Source organism: Ovis aries, chromosome 4 (genome assembly GCF_016772045.2).
Source record: "Ovis aries strain OAR_USU_Benz2616 breed Rambouillet chromosome 4, ARS-UI_Ramb_v3.0, whole genome shotgun sequence".
NCBI lineage: Eukaryota > Metazoa > Chordata > Mammalia > Artiodactyla > Bovidae > Ovis > Ovis aries.
Window position 1 is genome coordinate 33,111,070 of NC_056057.1, and position 21,540 is coordinate 33,132,609.

General features: G+C 41.1%; 2 protein-coding genes across 4 annotated transcripts in view; both read left to right on the forward strand.

Moving 5' to 3' along the window:
* The first annotated feature begins 4,179 nt into the window (after positions 1 to 4,179).
* Positions 4,180 to 21,540, forward strand: part of CCDC126 (coiled-coil domain containing 126) — a 46,294-nt gene continuing 28,933 nt past the window's right edge. The window contains exons 1-3 of one of the 3 annotated variants that reach the window (XM_060414574.1): positions 4,180 to 4,408; positions 4,813 to 4,893; positions 6,311 to 6,432. The gene's annotated coding sequence lies outside the window, so the exon portion shown is untranslated. The remainder of the gene's footprint in view (positions 4,409 to 4,812; positions 4,894 to 6,310; positions 6,433 to 21,540) is intronic. The other 2 variants (XM_012176519.4, XM_004007794.5) reach the window with 2 other exon arrangements.
* The window catches only part of LOC101110932 (merlin), a 39,881-nt gene continuing 22,520 nt past the window's right edge, over positions 4,180 to 21,540 (forward strand). The window contains exons 1-2 of the mRNA XM_060414573.1: positions 4,180 to 4,408; positions 4,813 to 4,893. The gene's annotated coding sequence lies outside the window, so the exon portion shown is untranslated. The remainder of the gene's footprint in view (positions 4,409 to 4,812; positions 4,894 to 21,540) is intronic.

Consider the following 21,540-nt stretch of genomic DNA (forward strand, 5'->3'; position numbering starts at 1 on the left):
AATGGTTTCAATTCTGATCAAATTTATTTGAGCAACTGATTACATTCTTTTGACTCTAGGTCTCTCTTTGACAGAAGAGTGGGCAGAATTTGGCAATACATCCCACTACCTCTAAGAAAATTATTTCTAAGTTGTAAAGGGCTATAAAATATAATAATAATTATTATTTTCAACCTTCCAAATTAATTTGTCTACCAAGATGTGGGATACAATGGAGGTGATGAGAAATCTTGAAAATAATAGTAGATGAATCTTTTTGGCCAGGGAAACCTCTTTCAAATAGCTGTTATTAAATATATATGTACAGTGGTTTGTGTATGAGGCATCCAGGTGTCCAGAGAGTTGTGTATGAGGCCAGTGGGAAGAGTTATTTATTCATCATATATTTACCAAGCGCCTTCTACCAGTATTGGGAAACAGTGAATAGTAATGTGTTCACAACCTAATATAGGAAATGGATATAATGGCTATTGTACTGGACAGTTCAGGTAATCTGTATCCAGGTATCTTGTGTTTTGTATACATGACCTGCATTGCTCCTTCTCATTTGTACCTGGTTACTGAACAGACTTTTCGCACTCAGATGGAAGTGTTTTTTCCTCAAACAAAATATGTTTTTTTCTCTACAGATAGCAATGCAGGAGACCCCGGTTAGATTCTGGGGTGGGGAAGATCACTTGGAGAAGGAAATGGCAACACACTTTAGTATTCTTGCCTGGGAAATCTCATGGACAGAGGAGCCTGGTGGGCTACTGTCCATGGGGTTGCAAGAGTCAGACACGACTTAGTGGCTAAACCATCATAACAGGTATCACATTCTGCTGTGCCTTTTTGTTTATTTACCTTCTCTCCCTTCCCCCTTCCATAAGAGAATTCCCAGTCTTAACCCCTTCCCCACAAAGTACCTTCTGTCCTAGAGGTAGCCATTAACCTCCTTTTTTTTTTCCTAGACGCCCCTGCAGTGGAGGCACGCAGTCTTTAATTACTGGACCACCAGAGAAATCTCCAACCTCCTTTTTTATGGTAACTATTGCCTAGTTCTTCTTTACTGTTTCAGCACCTAAGGATGCATTCTTTCATTAAAAAAACATTTTTAGTCTTTACTTTAAAATTTTATAATTTTATTTATTCTTTTGCTCTGCTTTATTTTCGTTGCTTTGCTTGGGCTTTCTCCAGTTGCAGGGAGCAGGGGCTACACTTGGCTGCGGCGAGCAGCCTGCTCACTGCATTGGCTTCTCTTGTTGCAGAGCACGGGGTTCTAGGGCGCATGGGCTTCAGTAGTTGTGGTTTACAGGTTCTAGAGTGAGGGCTCAGTAACTGTGGCATACAGGCTTAGTTGCTCCGAAGCAGGTGGAATCTACCTGGCAAGGGATCGAATCCGAGTTCCCTGCATTGGCAGGCAGATTCTTATTCACTGTGCTACCAGAGAAGTCCCTACGCATTCTTTACTCATGTTTTTGAACTTTATAAAAATGGAATAACATAGTATGTATTATTTTGCGAGCGGTTTCTTAACATATTTTTAAGATCAGCGATATTATTGCATGTAGTTTATTCATTTCTTTATCATATTCTATTATCATATGACAATTTGTCCATTTTTATGTTGATAGAGGACATGGGGTTGCTGACAGTTTTTAGCTGTAACAGCAGCACTGCTGGTAACATTCTGGCACATGTATCTTGGTGCAGATGACCCTTTCTCATGGTATATACCAGGAAGTGATATGCTTGGTCACGTGTGGGCCTGTGTTCAACTTCAGTTGATAAGGTCAAACAACTTTTCCAAACTGCTCTTTTAATTTACTCTCCCTGTAGTAAATGAAAATTCCTGTTTCTCCACTTCTAGCCAACTTGTAATTGTCAGTCTCTTTCATTTTAGCCATTCTGGTGGGTGGCGTAGTATTATTTTGCTGTGGTTCCCATTTCCTTTTCCCTTATGAGATTGACACTTTTCACATGTTTACTGGCTATTTGGATTTCTTCCTTAGTAATGTGCCTGTTCAAATCTTTTTCTTATGATTGTAGTTCTTTATATATCCCGGGTATAAGATTTCTCTTGTTTCTACATGCTGTAAATGTCTTTTCAGCTTCATTGAGAGATAACTGTTGAGATATACAATGCAATATTGTAATTTCTTATTTGACTCTGAGATTTGCTTAAGCTTACTGAAATATAATTGACATATGGCTCTGTATAAATTTAAGCTGTACAGCATAATCTTGTCATTTATTTGACTCTGAGGCTTGCTTTTTAGCTCTTTTAATGGTGTCATTTGATGAAATCAAGTCTTAAATATTAATGTAGTTAATTTATTAGTTTTTCAATTATATTTTAGTGCTTTTCATCGAGTCAGTGATGCCATCCAGCCATCTCATCCTCGGTCGTCCCCTTCTCCTCCTGCTCCCAATCCCTCCCAGCATCAGAGTCTTTTCCAGTGAGTCAACTCTTCGCATGAGGTGGCCAAAGTACTGAAGTTTCATCTTTAGCATCATTCCTTCCAAAGAAATCCCAGGGTTGATCTCCTTCAGAATGGACTGGTTGGATCTCCTTGCAGTCCAAGGGACTCTCAAGAGTCTTCTCTAACACCACAGTTCAAAAGCATCAATTCTTCGGTGCTCAGCTTTCTTCACAGTCCAACTCTCACATCCATACATGACCACAGGAAAAACCATAGCCTTGACTCATGACAACATAAGTCAAATTTCCATGTACAGATGAGACTTTCTGCACTCTTTATTTTTTTAATAGCAGGGGCTGGCCAACAGCAACTGTCTCCTAGGGGAGGTGCTAGCAGACTCAGACTCATGTGGGGACAGTAGGGCATCCGTGGGCTCTTTACTCAGTCTGATTGGTCTATTGGTGCACTCCTGATCCAATATCACACTGCCTTAATGACTATGGCTTTATAAGAAAGCTCGATATCTGGTTGCACATCTTCCTCCTCCTGGTCTTTCTTTTACTTCTTCCTCTTTCTCATATTTCATATATACTTGTCTTTGCTTTTCCATAACATTTTAGATTAGCTCGTTAAGTTTCTCTCACCCCCCCCCAACTTACTGAAGTTTATCTGAAATTCCACTGGATCCATAGATAAATATGGGGAGATTTGACATCTTCCAATACTGAATCTTGCAGTCTGTGAACACTATTATCTCTTATTGGTTTAGGTCATCTTCAGTGTTTTAAAAATGTTTTCTTCATATAGGTCTTGCACTTTTTGATTTATTTCTAGATATTTGATATTTATTTGAAGGTACTGTAAGCTTCAAATACTCTAATTTAAAATTTCTAACTTTTTCCCTCAGTTCAGTTCAGTCGCTCAGTCGTGTCCGACTCTGCGACCCCACGATCTGCAGCATGCCAGGCTTTCCTGTCCATCACCAACTCCTGGAGCTTGCTCAAACTCATGTCCATCAAGTCGGTGATGCCATCCAACCATCTCATCCTCTGTCCCCTTCTCCTCCTGCCTTCAATCTTTCCCAGCATCAGGAACTTTTCAAATGAGTCAGTTCTTCGCATCAGGTGGCCAAAGTATTTGAGTTTCAGCTTCAACATCAGTCCTTCCAATGAATATTCAGGACTGATTTCCTTAGGATTGGTGATTTGATTGATCTCCTTAGCCTTTTCCCCTAGACTATAGAAAAAAGTATTATTTTTGAAAGATACTATTTTTCTATTAATCTTGTTAAATTCATTCATCGTAATAATTTATCTGCAGATTCTTTTGGATTTGCCAATACATATCTATGAAAAATAACGACTTTGTTCCTGTTCTTAGTCTTTTTTTCCCCTTACTCCATTGGCTAAGGACATTCAGGGGCAATAACGGGCATTCTTGCCAGTAGTACACTTTTAATCACTACTAAGCCCTCTGCCTCAAGCCAACGGCGTGTAATTGTTGGTTCCCAGCTGGAGAGTGTGAGTGAGACGCCCACGCTCTCTCTTCAGTGCTTGCAGCGAATTAAACCAGAGAGTAAGCCTCCGCGAAGCTCGCCTTCCAATTCTCAGGAAGGAGCTGGCAGCCCCCTCTGGTTGCCACGCAACGGCGTCTCCTGACCCTGAGTAGGTGCCAGCCGTTTTGAGGCACGTGCCGCGTCTTCCGCATTCCTGGACTACATCCCCCACAATGCGTCGCGCTACGGGCCGCAGGTCTCCAAGCAGGGGAAGGGCCGGGCAAGGAGGCGGAGCGGAAGCGGAGTGTGAGGGACAAGAGGAGTAAAATCCCCACAAGCCGGGAGCCAACCTTGTTGCTGATTCCCAGCTCAGGCCTTTCTTCATCCCCACCTGGAGGCTGCTTCGTGAGGGCAGGACGCAGCTGACGCCCGCTAATCGGCTTTCTTTGCGCCGCCCCAGCTCGGAAGCCAGTCGGCGTCGGCGACAGAGACGTGAAGCCCACAAGGCAAGGTAATGAGGAGGGGGCGAGAGGGAAGCCGCGGTTGGAGGCGTCTCTGTCCATCCCGCTCGCGTCTCTGCCGGAGCCCCTCGGGCCGGGGGCCGCCTCTCCTCCGCCGTGCCCCGTCCCCCGCCCCATCGGGGCCGCTGCCGCGGGGCGTCCGCGAAGACCCCGCTCCAGCGCTGACTCGCAGCTCCCGGCCACGGCCGAGGAGGGTCTTTGTCCCTGCCGCTCCAGGTCTGACAACCGCGGCCCCAGGGCCCCGGGCAGAGAACCGAGCGTGGCTCGGGCTGCGTGATCCGAGTGGGGCGGGCTGGGTCCCGTGGCCGCTGGCGCCGGGGAGCGACGGACCTGAGCTGCAGGGTTGGAGCGCCCGCGCGGCAGCCGCACTCACTTCTTTTTCTGTTTCTGACAGCTCAGTTCTGTTCTACTTTGAGAGAGAAAGTCAGATGCCCTTTTTAAATTCCGTCTCCAAAACTCAGCTGCTGGGTGACTGGTAAGGATGAATTTAAACGGCTATGTCGACTGTGGCTTATAATCTCGCAAGCCCTATTAAAACAGCCTGGCTTCCAAGACTGATCGACTCACTGCCTGGCTTTAGTGACCTTGGTTAATTAAGGCTCTAAGCCTGCATTTTCTCACCAATCAAATGGCCGTAACAGTACACATCTCTAAGTTGCTAGAATAAGAAATAATACGCTTACAACGCCACAAATTCTTCACTTGGAAAAATTCTTTGAGTGTGATAATTACATTAGCTATTCTGAAGTGGCCCCTAGATTGGTGAATTTTGTGTTCTCCTTGTTTAATCACTGGCACTCTGGGTTGTATATGCTTCACTTTATATATCTTGTTCACCTTAAACCTAAGTAAAGGATTCTTTAAAATGTGCTGTGTTTTCAATTTCCGCCGTTTTAAGATGGCTGAGAACATTCTTGGAAAATTGATGACTCTGCTTTTTGTGGGTTCGCTTTAGATATGAGGACTTACTCACCCCACCCCCATCCCCCCCTGTGTTCTGTAGGGGATTCTTGGAGGAGCTTAAGTGTTTTGGCAGAATAAGCATCTAGGTGTTCTGCAGTCCTTAACCTGGGGCTTTAGTAATTTTCACTTTTGGGCTTTTTGTTTCCAAGTTGTAGTGTTTGTTCTCAGGATAAATCCAATGTTAGCAATACATTTTATAAGAAATGATTGGAAGCATTTCACATTAGTCCTTCTTTAGTTATGATTGTTCTTGCACTGTTTTCTCCTGAATTTTACCGACATAGGTGTTGAGTTTTTCCTCATGGAAATCTTTATGATCCTTTGTTGAAATTGTTTTCATTTAAAATGTGTGTTCTGTACTACTTTGAGTTCAAATACTGTGCAGTCTGAAATAAGTTCTCTACATTAAGCTATTTTTGAATGTATGGTTACTGTGGGGGAAAAGCCAGTGGAGCAAGGTGAATTTTGTGTAATGTCTTGAGAGACACATGCATGAAAAAAAATTACTTAAGGAGAAATCTGCTGAATGTATTTCATCAGGATATCAGAGAACCTTAGAGTAAATACGTGAAAAACATATTTAAACTGTGGGAGATGGCATAGTGCACATAAAGATTTCTTATTCATTTAGAAATGTGTGGCAGAAATACTTGTTTTTAGGAAAAAATATTTCTCTGTTGGTGTTGTCATTTAGTGCTGTGTATAGGACAGAATAATGACTGTGGAGATAGGAGACCTTGATTCTTGTCCTGGGTCTGTCACTCTGTATGACCTTAGTTTCCTTTGTGGTTTTCAGCTTCCTCATCTTTCAAATAGAGAATTGGTCTGATTCCAGGGATTCTTCTAACTCAGACTTTTCAGTGATAAGTTCTTTTTTAATGTGGGAAAAAAATGATGTAAACCCTTTTAATAATTTATTTGTGTCTTAGGGTATTTTTCCCCCACCTTGGGGAACGGGTGCACATGAAAGAAGAGAAAGCTGCCATAAACAAGAATCTTTTTTCATCCCTCTTTCAGGAGCTGCACATGTTTTCTCTGCATTTTTGACATGGTTAGTTTTCTTCCTCCGTACTCTGCATCTCTTTTCTTTAGTCACAGTCTCTTTATCTGTTATCCCTGCTTTTATATAACTTGGGATCCCATGGACAGAGTAGCCTGGCAAGCCATAGTCTATGGAGGCCCAAAAGAGTGGGGACAGGATTTAGCAACTAAATAACAGTATAACTTGGGTTTGTTAGTCCCCCTAATTCAACCTCATTGTTTCTTTTTGTGATATTTATTTATTTATTATTTATAGGTATTATTTATTTATTTATTATTTTTCTCCCAACAGCTTGTTTTTTTTAGGGGCTTTTTTGTGCGAAGTCTCAGGCAAAGGTGCCCAGTCCTGGTCTGGTCAGCTGTGGAAGGGGAGGTGGGGTCATGTGGCACAAACCATGATTGGCTGAGTCAGTGGCTGAAATATCTAGTAGGGTGTGATGTATTTTGGATTACACTTTTACTGTGTGTAGTGCTTGAGTAGTTTCCCTTTTGCTCTAACATTCTCCTCGTCACCCTCACTTATTTTATCCGTTGTCTTTTATCTGTCTTTGTCCTCTGCAGTGCTTTCGTTGTCTTTTGCCTCTCCCCAATATTCCATCTAAAAATGATCTTAGATCTTGAGATGTGATATTTCTGTGTCTTAGCTGGAATTATAGTGTAGCTTCTTCCAAGGCAGTTCACATTTTAAGTCTTAGACCTAGTTAGTAGTGGATGGCTGTGTCCTATGTTAAATTTTTTCCCTAGTTGTTAGCCTCAGGCAATTTATGTAGAGAAACTAGAAAATATTTTAGGAATGAGCTTTTCTCCTGAAATTACATTCAAAGGCAAGTCTGTGGCATACTTATTTCTTTTTTTGGAGAGAACTATCTGAACCTCTGAGCTCTAGTGAGAACATACTGTGTCTTTTTGTAATAAAGATCTGCTTTTCCAGCTGTAAATTCCGTAGGAGACCAACAGGCAGTGATTCTTGTAGCACCTTTGGCTGAATGAGAGCTTCTGTGCTTGCTAGTTGCTGCTAATAGTTACTTCAGTTATATATTCATAACGGCACAAAAGTAGAGCCCTGAATGAATGCAAAAATGGGACTTGAAGGAGAGAGTTCCAAGGTAGGATTGGTCATCCATTGAAGTTTTTAGTCTTGCTATTGCAACGTCTGCATAAAAATACAAGGAAGTATTTAAAGATCGGCAGTGTGAAATGCAGCGTTTATAACATTTTTGACTGCAGCCCATAGAAAGGGGCCTTTTAACCGACAGACTCTACGGATATATAACTCTGTGTGCGTGTGTATGAAAAAACTACATGTGTATATAAAGATGAAAAAAGTTTTACAAAATAAAATCTATATTCTGTACAGTCTACTGTGATAATTTCTCTTTCATTTCTGTGTTTTTGGCTATGTTAGATCTTGGTTGTGTACGGGATTCCTCTAGTTGTGGGAGGGGCTCCTCTCTAGCTGTGGTGCGCTGGCTCCTCTTGTGGAGAGCAGGCTCTAGGGGGCGCTGGGCTTCAGTAGTTGTGGCGCATGGTATTGGTTGCTCCTTGGCTTGTGGGATCTCTCTGGACTGGGGATCGAACTCATGTCCCCTGCATTGATTGGCAGATTCTTAGCCACTGGACCACCAGGGAAGTGTTCTGTGTTTCATCTTGTTTAAAAAGGGCTAGTTGAAAAGTAGATTCTTGTTCCTTGCTTTTGAAAAAACGCTGGAGTCCTGGGCTGAGAGTTTAGATGCTTAATTTCCCCATTTGTTTGACACTGGGTGGTCATTAATCCTCCTGATGCTTCCCTTTCCTTCTCTTTATTTATTAAAAGATATTTCTTTCTTTATTTGCGTACACCGTCTCTTAGCTGTGGCACATGGGATCTTTAGTTGCAGCATGTAGTCTCTTAATTGCAGCTTGTGGGCTCTAGTTCCCTGACCAGGGATCGAACCCAGGTTCCCTGCATGGGGAGCACAGAGTGTTAGCCACTGGACCACCAGGGAAGGCCCTCCTTGTTTTTAAAATGAGGATCTTCTAGTTTAAATATTCACTGATCCTCTATTTTTACTTTTCCCTAGTAATAATGTTGGAGCAATGTATTCGTCTTTAGGTCTTTGGCTAGGGAGAAACCACTGAAAAATAGCTTAGCTATGTAGTTACTTGCATGTTTGCTGTTTGGCAAGAGCTTTGAAAAATCTTTGTTCATGTGTAAATCTTGTGAATTGGAGTGAATACATTAAGGTCTGTAATACAGTAAATATATAAATTTAGAAAAAATTTCCCCTTGTTCTTTGTTTTTCTACTTTAGTGTTTTGTAACGAGCAATATTTTGGAGTTTGAAAAATTGTATTTAAAATGCTTAACAGCAATTACAAATTAATATGCCATCACATTGCCAGATAGACTTTATTTCTCCTCCTTCTTACCACTGCCCTTTTCATATTAGAAAAGGTCAAAAAGAATGTTTTCCTGTGTAAAGACCACCACGTCAGATCATTACTACTCGTGTGTTACGAAACAGCGAAACTGCCATTCTCATAAGAAAAGGGAATACAGAGCTTTCTTTGCTTGTGGGTTTCCTTTTCATTTTGGACAGTTTCTCCAAACCAGGCCATTCCACGTGGGGATTGGGATTCCTTTCATTCTCATATGTTTGTACTGAGGAGAATAGAAATAAGAAATTTACTGTCTGCTCCCAAGATTCTGGTTAGAATTCTCAAGGTTTTGGTTAGAAGGAAATTGGAGCCAGACTTCATACTTCCGTTTCTTTCTTCAGGTCAGACCTCCTTCCTTGACCTCAAAGCTCATTTGGCTCCTCCAAATTCTCATTTTTTCTCAATCTCTGTTTATTTTCTTCGTAGCAATTTATTGCCAGCTGAAATTAGCTTGTTTCTGTGTTTGCTTGTTACCATCTGACTTCTACTAAAGCATAATCTTTAGAAGAGCAGGAATCCTGGCTTGTTTCCATTCACATCTCCTGTTCCTGGCACATAGTAGGTGCTTTAATAAATATTGTGAATGAATAAGTGAGCAAATGAATGAATAAACCAAGGGCTTTCAGGCTTAAATGAAACTGTATGTAGTAAAGGTTGTGTTTGAATACGATTCTTTCTGTGTCATCCCTCCCCCCGCCCTCCCTTTATTTTTTCTGAAAATGTGTTCTTTCATTGTATTTGCTGATCATGGTGAAGATACCTACATCCAGAAGACCTTGTAGATTTTTTCTAGTTCTTTTGCTTATGTTAAAAAAATAAAGATCTACGATTTCTTAAGTTCTTCCTATAGCAACTTTGTAATACTTTGATTTCTGTGAATCAACATATTTGAAACTTTAATATACCAACCTGATAGTTTAAAGAATAGTCCAAACTATATATCTTCAGAATTTTTAGTATCATTGACCTAAACTGCCATTACTGTTTTCTTGTTACATTCCTTTAAAACAAAAAAGAACAAGATTCACTTGATATTATAGTTCGTTCAGTACTTACAGTCTTTTCTCCTGGAGGTAGGGGAGGTAGTGTGGTACAGACAAAAACCTAAATAGTGAGTCAGGACCTGTGTTCAGGGCCAGTACAGTTTCTGCTACTAACTGATTGCCTCCATTTTAGGCAAGACACTTAACACCTCTGAGCTTTAGTTCCTACATCTGAAATGTGAGAAGATTAAATCAGATTTCTGCTCAGGTAATTGAAAATACAGTCGTCCGTCAGTATCTGCAGGGCATTGATTCCAGGTCCACTGTACCTTTACTGCCCTGTGACCATGGATGCCAAAATCTTTGGGATGCTTAAATCCCTTATATATTAATAAGATGGCATGTTATATGCAGATAACCTATGCACATTGTCCTGTGTACTTTAAACCATCTCTCAATTGTTTATAATACCTAATACAATGCAAATGCTGTGTAAATTGTTGCCAGTGCATGGCAAATTCAGGCTTTGCTTTTTGGAACTTTCTGGAATTTCTTTTCATTAAATATTTTCTATCTGCAGTTGGTTGGATCTGTGGTTGTAGAACTCAACTGACTAATTTTATCTTGAAATTCTCTTCTCCTCTGCACCTTTGCCCCTCAGAAACATTGCAGGGAGGTTACATTGGTGCTCAGGGGAGTTGGTGGGGTAGGCTGAGGGTGTGCTTAAAGTAAATAGCATTTCTGCTGATTGTTCTCCAGGCTCTGTGGAAGTTATGGCTGCAGTGTACGGCACGTTACTCTTGCCCTTAAGGGACGTGGGACTTAAAGAGACAAGGCTCAGTTGGTATAAAGTAATGTGCTTTGAAATGTGAGAGGAGTTGAAAGTCGACTAGAATAAGGTTATGAGATTTTAAGACCTTTCTCATACAGGTAGCATTTAAACAGCTACTCTAGTCTCATTTTAGGCCATATGGAAGAGGAACTGTTCTCATCCATGACATGCTGTTAAGTCGTCTTAATCATTGTTTTATCACTCAGTCGTGTCCAACTCTTCTGTGACCCCATGGACTGTAGCCCGCCAGACTCCCCTGTTCATAGATTTTCCAGGCAAGAACACTGGAGTGGGTTGCCATTTCCTCCTCTAGCGGATATTCTTGACCCAGCAGTCGAACCCGCATCTGTTATGTGCCCTGCATTGGCAGGCAGTTTCTTTACCACTAGTGTCACCTGGGAAGTCGTCTAGGAAAACATCCCCTGTATTAACTCAAGTTACTCAAATTGCTAACTGATATTGGTGTGTAAGTACCTGATAAATGTACTAATAAATGTTAATATTTATTGACGTTAGTAGTATAAGGTGTCTTTATCCTCACCAGTGTTAGGTAGGTACTATTGTCTCCATGATGTGAGACTTTAGGGTTTAGGAAGATAAAATAACTTGGTTAAGGTTTTAAAGATAGAACATAGTCAGCCCTTTGTATCTGTGAATTCTGCATCTGTGGAATCAACTGTGGATTGAAAATACTGAAAAAAATTCCCGAAAGTTCCAAAAAGTAAAACTTGAATTTGCTACTGTTTATATCACATTTACTTCCTGGTGGCTCAGACTGTAAAGAATCTGCCTGCAATGGAAGGGGCCCAGTTTTGATCCCTGGGTTGGGAAGATCCTCTGGAGGAGGGCATGGCAACCCACTCCAGTATTCTTGCCTGGAGAATTCCATGGACAGAGGAGCCTGGCAGGCTGCAGTCCATGGGGTCACAAAGAATCGGACGTGACTAACATATAGCATTTACATTAGTAAATAGTATTAGATATTATTAGTAATCTAGAAATGATTTAAAGTATACAGGAGGATGTGCATAGGTAATATGCAAATAATATACCACTTTTTATGAAGGACTTGAGCATCTGTGGATTTTGGTATCCACTGAGGGCCCTGGAACCAACCCCTGCAGATACTGAGGCAGGATCATACTGTATGTAATTTCATATGGAGATTGATAGAGAGTACCTTGAGGCTGGAGGTGGGGTAGGAGTGGGAGTGCTACTTTTTGAAGAGGTGACATTTGAGTTAAGGAGGAATACTAAAGGAGGAAAAGGAATAAGCCATGGGGAGAGCATTTCAAACAAGGGAATAGCAGTTGTATTGACCCTGAGTTCAGAAGGAATTTGGTGTGTTTTGCCTAGCTTGACCTGTAGTACAGTGAGCAAGGGGAAAGTGGTGTGAGATTAGGACAGACAGAGATAATGGTGAAGTCAGCAATGCAGAACCTTTTCGACTGTGGCCATGTTGCCAAACATAAGTTTGTGTGCCTCATGCACAGTGAGGCCAAAGAGGCCAAAATGGGAGTTTGGAGTAAAGAAAGGTTTATTGCAACAAGCATGAAAGGAGAATGGGCAGCTCCTGCTCAGAAACCTTGAACTCCAGGAATCGTGTGCTCATCACTGTTGTATCTTGACGGCTTCTCCTTTGTTTCTGCATTCTCTCCCTTCTGTGATCAGTATCTGTTTGAACCTGGTGAAGCCTTCTCTTTACAAACAAGAAATAGGGGGCACAGAAAAGCATTTGTACCTAGGAGTGCTCCACTGGGTCCTACTTGGTTTCAGTAAATAGTTTTAATTTTATTCTAAGTACAGTGGGAAACCATTGAAGAGGTTTTTTTTTTTTTTGTAACTGTAAGTTTGTTTCCTACATCTGTGACTCTTTCTTGTGTTGTAAATAAGTTCATTTGTACCATTTTTTAAGATTAAGCATGTAAGTGATGTCACATGATATTTGTCTTTGTCTGACTTCACTCAGTATGACAATCTCTGGGTCCATCCATGTCGCTGCAAATGACTTTATTTCATTCTTTTTTTGTGGCTGAGTAATATATGGCAACCCACTCCAGTACTCTTGCCTGAAAACTCCCATGGATGGAGGAGTCTGGTAGGCTGCAGTCCATGGGGTCGCTAAGACTCTGACACGACTGAGCAACTTCACTTTCACTTTTCACTTTCATGCATTGGAGAAGGACATGGCAACCCACTCCAGTGTTCTGGCCTGGAGAATCCCAGGGACGGGGGAGCCTGGTGGGCTGTCGTCTATGGGGTTGCACAGAGTTGGATACGACTGAAGTGACTTAGCACCAGCAGCAGCAGCAATATTCCATTCTGTGTATGTACCATATGTTCTTTATCCATTCATCCATCAGTGGACGTTTAGGTTGCTTCCATGTCCTGGCTGTTGTAAATACTGTGGCAGTGTACATTTGGGTGCATGTATCTTTTTGAATTATGGTTTTCTCTGGATATATGCCCCAGAGTGGGATTGCAGGATCATATGTTAGCTCTGTGTTAGCCCAGGAGTCCATCTACCTCCTTCCTTACTATCACTGCCTTACATCTCCAGAAGTTTTTCTTCATCCCAGAGTATTTATACAACTCTGTACTCTAAACCATAACTCTCCTTCTCTCCTCCCACTAGCCTCTGGTAACTACCATTCTACATTCTATCTCTGACTAACTCTTCTAGGTACCTGTACAAGTGGCATCATATACTATGTGTCTCTTTGTGTTAGCTTCTTTAACTTAGCATAATGCCTTTAAGGTTCATCCATATTGTAGCATGTATCAGAATTTTATTCTCCTTTATTACTGAATAATATTTCATTGTATGTATATACCACATTAAACAAAATGTTCAGCTGTTCACCTGTTGTTCCCACCTCACAGTGCTGCAGTGAATATGGCTGTACAAGTTCCTCTTTGAGTCCTTGCTTTTGAAACCAAGCAGGACCCAGCGGGGACCACCTGGGAACAGAAGCCCTTCCAAGCTCCCCCCCGCCCCCCCCACCTCCATTTCTTTCTTGCAGAATGAAGGCTTCAGCCTCCTAGACCTCCCTGAATTTCAAAAGGCAGATTCAAATAGTTGCTAATCAGGCAAGTAAGGGTATGCAGAAACAAAGGAGAGACATCAAGAAACTATATTGCAGCAATTAAAGTAGTATTCTGGTTCCTCCTCAAGGAATATATATATAATATCTTTCAGTTTTTCTGGAGGAACTAAGATTCCCATACAGATAAGGATGGTTAACTTCAGCTGAGCACAAGATTCCTGGAATACCGCCCTCTTAACCTTCTCACCAACCAATCAGAAGGGAGTAACATACCATACAGCCCTCATTCCAGATTTTGCCGATGAAACTTTCTCCCTGAAAACCATCAAGGACTTCAAGGTTTTTGAGCATGAGCCACCTGTTCTCCTTGGTTGGCCTTGTAATAAACCTTTCTCTGCTCCAAACTCCCATGTTTTGGTTTGGCCTTACTATGCATCAGTCACATGAACTTGTGTTTCATAACACTTTCAGTTCTTTTGTAATTACACCCAGAAGTGGAATAGCTGGGTCAAATTGTTTAATTTTTTTAGGAACTGCCAATACTGCTTTCCATGGCACCTGCACCATTTTGTATTGGGTTTCAATTTCTTTGCAACTGTACCAACAGTTTTGGTTTTGTTTTTAATAATTACCGTAGAAGAAAAAAACATTTTCATCTACCTTCTTAGGTTCAGTGCCCAGGACTCTGCAAACTAAACTGACAAAAGATCAATTAACAGGAGAGAAAGGTTGTTTCATTTACAAATGGTTCACATCATAGAAATGAACTTAAAAAATAAAAGAAGCAGTTAGTACTGAGAGTGTGTATACCATTTAAACAAAGAGCCATAAATTATGGAAGTGTGATAAGACAAAGGAAAAGGAGTTTGAGCTTCTGGAGTCAGTAAATTGTGGGAAGATAAATAAATGGGGGAAACTAATGAAAGATAAGATTTGTTTTACTAAGGTGTGTTTGTACAGATTTGTCTCAGCATCAGTGCCCTGTCTCCTGTGATAAAGAGTGTTCTCACCTTTCTCATAAGTAATTCATGTTTTGCTTTCAGGTAGAAAGGGGGAGGTCAGGGAGGGCTTACTGCATCTGCTGTATCTCAGTTATCTTCGGCTCAAAATAATCCTTATACCAAAGTGGATATTTTGGGGTGACGTGTTCTGATGCCCTTCATAGCCATCCTGATGGTGTCATGTGGTATTTCATTGTGGTTTGGATTTGCTTTTCCCTAAAGACTAGTAGTTTGAGTACCTTTTCATGTGCTTATTGACAGTTTGCATATTTCCTTTGGAGGTAGAAATTAAAATTGTGGCTATTCAGATCATGGCTTGTTTTGCTCTGAGAACAATGGCTTGAAGTGGGGTTGGAGAGGAATCTAGGAAATCACTTGAGAAGTAGCGGCAGTAATTTAGTTGGAGATGATGGTACTTGGAGCATACTCTGGATGGTACTCTGTTGCCCTTCTTCAGGTTCATTTTAAGCGTGTCTCCTCTCCTTAATTTTTCTACTTTTGGGCCATATGGTGTGTAATTCCTTTTGTAATTTCTGCAGTTGTGTGAGAACTTTCCCCTGGGAATCCTAAAAATATTCAGAAGTCTGTCTTAGGTCAAAATAATGATGATGAAGCTAATATGTTACTGAACCAAAACTGTGATCCGCCCACCTGCAGTAAAGTCAACCTAATCTGCTGACACTGGGTTGTTGGGAAGGAAAATACAGTGTTTATTGTAAGGTGCCATACAAGTTGTGATGCTGATAGCTCAGCTTCTTTGTACACTGGTGCCAAATCAAATCTCAGAGACAGAGTTTTCCGTGAAGTAAAAAAGGATAGCCTTAGTGCTTTGCCAGGCAAAGGCAGGGAGACAGTGGGCTCCTGCCCTCGAAACAATGTATCCTCACTTGGGGAAGATAATAGGTTTTATAGTAAATGTTTAAGGAGGGTATGGTCATTCCTGGCTATTCTTCTGAAGGGTTGGTGGTGAGATAGGTTGGAGTCACCATCATCAAACTTTAGGTCCAACTGGTCTTGGGTCTGCTTACTTGTGGGAATCATACCTTAGCTTAAAGACATTGTTGTGTGTATCCTTAGATGGGAAACAGGACCTTGCCCCAAAGCTGGTCCTGACTGTTTCTCCCTGGTCTCACATGCTTTCCCTTCCCTAATTAACATCTGCTTGTATCTGCCCCATTGGAACTCAGGGAAGGGCATGGAGGCTGAATGAAGGTGGTTTCTTATAATCAAAGAAATGGGGGACACAGAGGCCTGTGGGGCCCTGAACGGAATCAGTTGTCTGGGATAGATAATGCTCAAAAAGTCCCTTTTCTGGAGGAAGTTTTTATAGACAAAATTTGGGGTGAGGGCTGTATGGTGTGTGACTTTCTTCTGACTGGTTGGTGGTGAGGTAACAGCTTGTGCTCAGAGTGAAGTTACCATCTCCTACCTGTGTGGGGACTTTCCCTGCAGAAGAACTCAGAGGTGTGTTATGTATATCCTTTGCGGAGGAACCAGGACCGTGCCTCATCACTGCACTATTGTGTTTTTCTTTTTGGCCGCCCCATGTGGCGTGTGGGATCTTAGCTCCCCGACCAGGGACTGAGCCCATGCCGCCTGCAGAAGCGGGGTGTCTCAGCCACTTGGGCCACTGGGGAAGTGTCCCTGTCACTGCACTGTTGTTTCTTGACTCTTCCTCTTTTGTTTCTGCATTCTCTTACTTTGCTGATTAGCAGTTATTTGACTCTATCCTTTGGAACTCAGGAAACGTCTAGGAGGCTGAATGAAGTCTGTTTCCTAAGAACAAGAAACAGGGGACACAGAAAGGACTTCCCACTGGGTCCTGCTCGGTTTCAATAATGATTTTACTTTTGCCTTTAAAAACTCCAGCTGTTACTTGGGACATATTTGAAGTTTTATTTTTTAAAGTAATTAGTAAGAAATTAATATAGGGGCCTAGAAGTTAAGATTGAAATGTTTTTATATTTTAGACTGTTTGGGTGGAGGACGACTGCTACGCTGGATTGTAGCCATAAGTCCCCAGTGACAGTGTAGGCCTTTCAGGTTTCTTATTATTGTCTCTATCTTGATCTAGGTGGCCTTTCAGGAGCTGAACTGGTACTTGAAGGACAAAGAAAAATTGGGGAGTTCAGTGTTCAAGTTCTCTGCCATTTGCAACAGAACGTTGCACAGAAATGAGTCAGGGGATAGAAGGGCTCCAGGTTAGACATTTACAGCTGTCCTCCTGTTTGCATTTCATGGGGCACGAAAAAGTGGGTTTCAGGCCTGATACTTAGAACTGTTAGCATTTCCTGAGACAAGAGTTAGATGGGCTGCAGTTGAGGAATTTACAGTCAGCTTCCTGTTTGCTCTCCAAAATGGAAGTAACAGCAGAAACAAGGTAAATAGCCAGTCTTTGTCTCTTGTAAACACCTTAAGGTAATAGTCATGGCAAGGACAAAGAGGGGCAAAACCCTATTTGAGTAAAGGATTAAGGGATCTCTACTCCCCCCTCTTTTGGGACAAGGGAATTGCTACACGTTCGCAGAAAGGCTCCTTGTGGGTGGGTCAAAAGTCAGGGGATAAAGAGTATTGCTCCTCCCAGAAGCCTTCACTTTGAGATCCATATTGGCTGGGGGGTGTGTGGGCACCAAGGGGAGGGTCCCAGGGTAGGTCAAGTGTGGAGAAAAAAACCAAATAATTGGCCTGAAGGAAGACAAAGATCGGTAAGAACTGAGGTATATAAATGACTTGACCGCCTCCTTGTGGGGCTCCTCCTCACTAGGGGGGGTGCCTGTACCCTTTTCGCTCCGGGTGTACGTCTCTGCCTTGCTTCTGTCTTAACAAACTGCTTCTCTGTGTGCTCTCCCGCTTGTTGTGCTATGTCTGTAGTACCTGCATGTATAGTTTCTGCCTCTGTGATAAATGTATCTTTTACTGGGAGCAAAGTTCCAGGGAGAAATAGCTTCTGGCCTCTAGCCATTGCTGATTCTGGTTTTCCTCCAGGCTCGTCAGCACTGGGGTTAAAAAAAAAGAAAAATTTCCAGGTGGTTTTAATGTGAAGTATTCCCTCAGAAGAGACCAAAAGCAGAAGTGTATCCTTTTTGGTATTTTAGTCACCTCTGCTGGGCTTGCCTGGAGTAGCTTGTGGAAATGCACCCTGAGATAACAGTTTTTAGGTCTTCTTGGGTCACTGTGGAGAATCCTCATGGACTGTTGAGTTGTTCAGCTCTTTGTCAGGCAGAAGCTGGCTCTGGGCCATCATTTCAGCTTAGAGAAGGCTCTAGGGTGTCTTCCATACTCGTTTCTTCCTTGGTGTCCTTTTGTAGTTCCCTCACATCTTGAGGGATTAACTGCTCCCAACTTCTGACCTCTTCACTATTCCCAGAGACAAACCCTTTTAATAGTAAAACTTCTTATCTCTATAGAAAACCATGTAAGAAACACAAGCAAGTTACACAGGGTATAAATTTCACACTGCAGAGTCCCTTTGAAATTTCCCTGACTTCCTTCTGAGATGGTCTGCTTTAATTTTGTTGTAGGCAATGGTGAGTAGACACATTCCATGTAGAATCAAGGCTACAGAGATCTTTCATGAAAGCCCCTTTTCTGAATCTGTGGTACAGTTGGGTCATACACAGTATAGAACCAAAAGGGGGGTTCTTTATTTAATGTTTGCAGCTTCTTTGGGTCCCTCAAACTGAGAAACTTGGCTTCCCTGTTCCCTGGGATTTGTTACTCTGGGATATGCCCTCCTCAGCCTTGCTTGTGCCTTGTCTCCTCCCAGGGTTTTCTCTCTGTGTCTGGTGTTGGTACTGCCTTTTAGCAGAGTTTGTGTTCATGATGGTGAGCAGTCTGTCATTCCTTTTTGTAAAAATTAATTAATTTATTTAACTGCACTGTGCATCTTGTGGGATCTCAGTTCGCTGACCAGGGATTGAACCTGGGCCATGGCAACGAAAACCCAAGAATCCTAACCACTAGGCCACCAGAGAACTCCCCAGCCTCTCATCCTTAAGCTTGAACCTCCTTGGAGGGATTTTACCTCTTATGGGTTAGGCTCCCTGGGTTTAACTATTCTCTTTCACTAAGCATTCCAGCTTCCTTACCCATGAACCTCCTGTTCTCTTCCTAATGCCATTTACACTTTGGGGATTTGTCACTTTTGTGAAGTTTTGCCACTTTTGTGGAGTTTCATAAAACCTAGGAGTTCTAATATGGCTGGGTTTAAGGACCCTTTTGGAGAAGGAAATGGCAACCCACCCCAGTGTTCTTGCCCGGAGAATCCCAGGGATGGGGGAGCCTGGTGGGCTGTCGTCTCTGGGGTCGCACAGAGTCGGACACGACTGAAGCGATTTAGCAGCAGCAGCAGCAGCAGCAAGGACCCTTTTAAAGGAAAGAAGAGACCCTGAATGGAGATATAGATTCTGAATTTGTGGACTTGGTGATCCTTGTCAAAGTTTTCAGGCAAGTGAAGTGAGTGGTCCTGGGTATTAAAAAATCTTAAGCAGGCTAACCTCGTAAAGCCTTACTTTAGTCATCTTTGGAGTGGGAACAACAACATTTTTTTTTTTGAGGTTATGTAAATAGTGAATGAAATAACCTTTGTGAAGTGTTTATTTCAGTCTGTACGGGTGATAAGGATTCAGTACTTTCACTGCAGTGGTTGCTGCTGCTGCTCTTTTAATGCCGTTGCTGTAAAAGAGGGCAGTGGTTAAGAGCCTGAGCTTTGAATCCTCTCTCTCCCACTATCTAGTTGTTTGATCTTGGGTAACTTTTTTTTTTAATGTAAGATATATATATATGTATATATATATATTTTAAATTTATTTATTTTTAATTGAAGGATAATTGCTTTATAATATTGTGTTGGTTTCTGCCATACATCAACATGAATCAGCCATAAGTATACATATGTCCCCACCCTCTTGAACTGGGCAACTCAATTTAATGTCTGTTTGCTTCAGTTTTTTTCAACTGTTTAAGTTAGATTATTATTAGTATGGGATATTGTGAAGATTAAATAAGCTAATTTCTGTAAGGAGATTAGAGTAGAATCTGGTATGAAGTAAGTAAGTGTAGTGATGATTGTTGCTGTTATTTAACTGAAGTATCCTCTTGCTTCTGGTTTTGAGTCTCTTCCTTTGTGGCCTTGTACAGGTACAGTAGTCTAGAGCTTTTTAGGCCCTCATTTTAACCTTCATCTGCCAAAATACCTTCAGATCTGTGTTCTCAGTTCTCTGGTGATGTCACTTTTCTGGCTTTGTGGGCGTGCCACCTTTAGAACCCTGCTCTGACTGCTTCAGGACAGATTCCCAGTTGATTTTTCCACTGGGTACTGGGTTGGATAATCTAGCACTCAGGTCAAATTTGAAAAGACACAAGCACCTGTAAAGATGTGTGAAGGAAGGTTTATATATGTGAAAGAATGTTTTTAAATTTTGCTTGGGAACCCATAATTTCTATTTTTTCTGAACTTAAATGTAAAAATATTTGTAGAAAAAAATATTAGGTGATGTTTACCTTACTTTGTTAAACAAAATTTAGTAATCCAATATTGATATTAATGATACTGTTTCAGTGAACTCTGAAGGAGTTTGTTGGGTGCACGGTAACTGGAGAAAAAAGCAGAAGAAAATTAGAAAATGAGTTAATTCCTTAACTTTTAATTGCTTTACATAGTAATTAACATACCTAGTTGGTGGTGTAGTCTTGGTTGTAGTGAGGTTTGGAAAGATAAATATACTTCAGTTAGAGTAGATGGGTAGACCTTCAAACCTTGAAGCTCCAGAATTTATTGGATGTGTGTCAGGGACTGGGTGGCAGGGTGGAGTAAAGTAAGAATGGGAATTTTCTGAACCAAAATTGGCAGGGCAGTAGATCTCCCCCTTAAGCATACCTCAACACACATGCGTTTGCTAAAAAACTTTGATTATATGTGTTTTGTATTTTGATATTTTGCATAAGATCATTGAGTAAATACTGTCTTAATTTATTTTCAAAAAGGTTTGAAAGCACCTATGCTAGAAATCAGATTCCTAGGGCAAAACAGGATTTTCCTGCTGCTTATCATATATGCTGGCTTATGAATATGTGTTGAGAGTGATTGAATGCTTTACCTTCATTGATACTATATTCATTTCTAGTCATACTATCCTCAAACTAGATTTTATTACTTCAGTTAAGTAGGTTGGAATTAGTGTGTTTTATTTGCCCATACTACTTTAGGAAGTTAAAAAGTTCTTAGTGATTATTTTCATTAAGCTGTGTAATGAATTTTTTGGACTCTAGGTATATTTCTCCCTGAAGAATTTTATCCCATTAGACATAATTGAAGAGTTTTCTTCACTGGACCCTTTGGTGATTTGGGCACATTATTACTGTTAAGATGTTTATGATTCCTTGATTGTTATTACTTTATCTCTTTTAAAAAACTGAAATATAACTTTTCAGTTTTTCCTCAAATTATAAAAAATACATACCTGTTTAGAATTGTAAATTTGGAAATGTAAAAAAAAGAAAGTGCTTGTCATGTCTGGCATAAACTTAAAAGTATAAACTTAGAAATTATGACTTATTTTTCATCTTAGGTTGGTTATTTTTTAAGATTATCCACTGTCATTAGTAGTATTTTCTAGTGATGTTGGCATACTTATTGTGGGCTTGGTTTTGTTTTTCAGTCAGCCGTTTTGATCTTCCCGTCTGTTTTACCTTTCCCATTTCTGACTTTCATTTTGGAATCAACTTTTTTTTTTTTTTTAAAGGAGAAGGAGGAATTGCTTTCACACATTTAGGTTGGTGACTTGTATTGGAAGAGTCTGATATCTCTATAAATCTTATATATTCATCATTTTAGTTA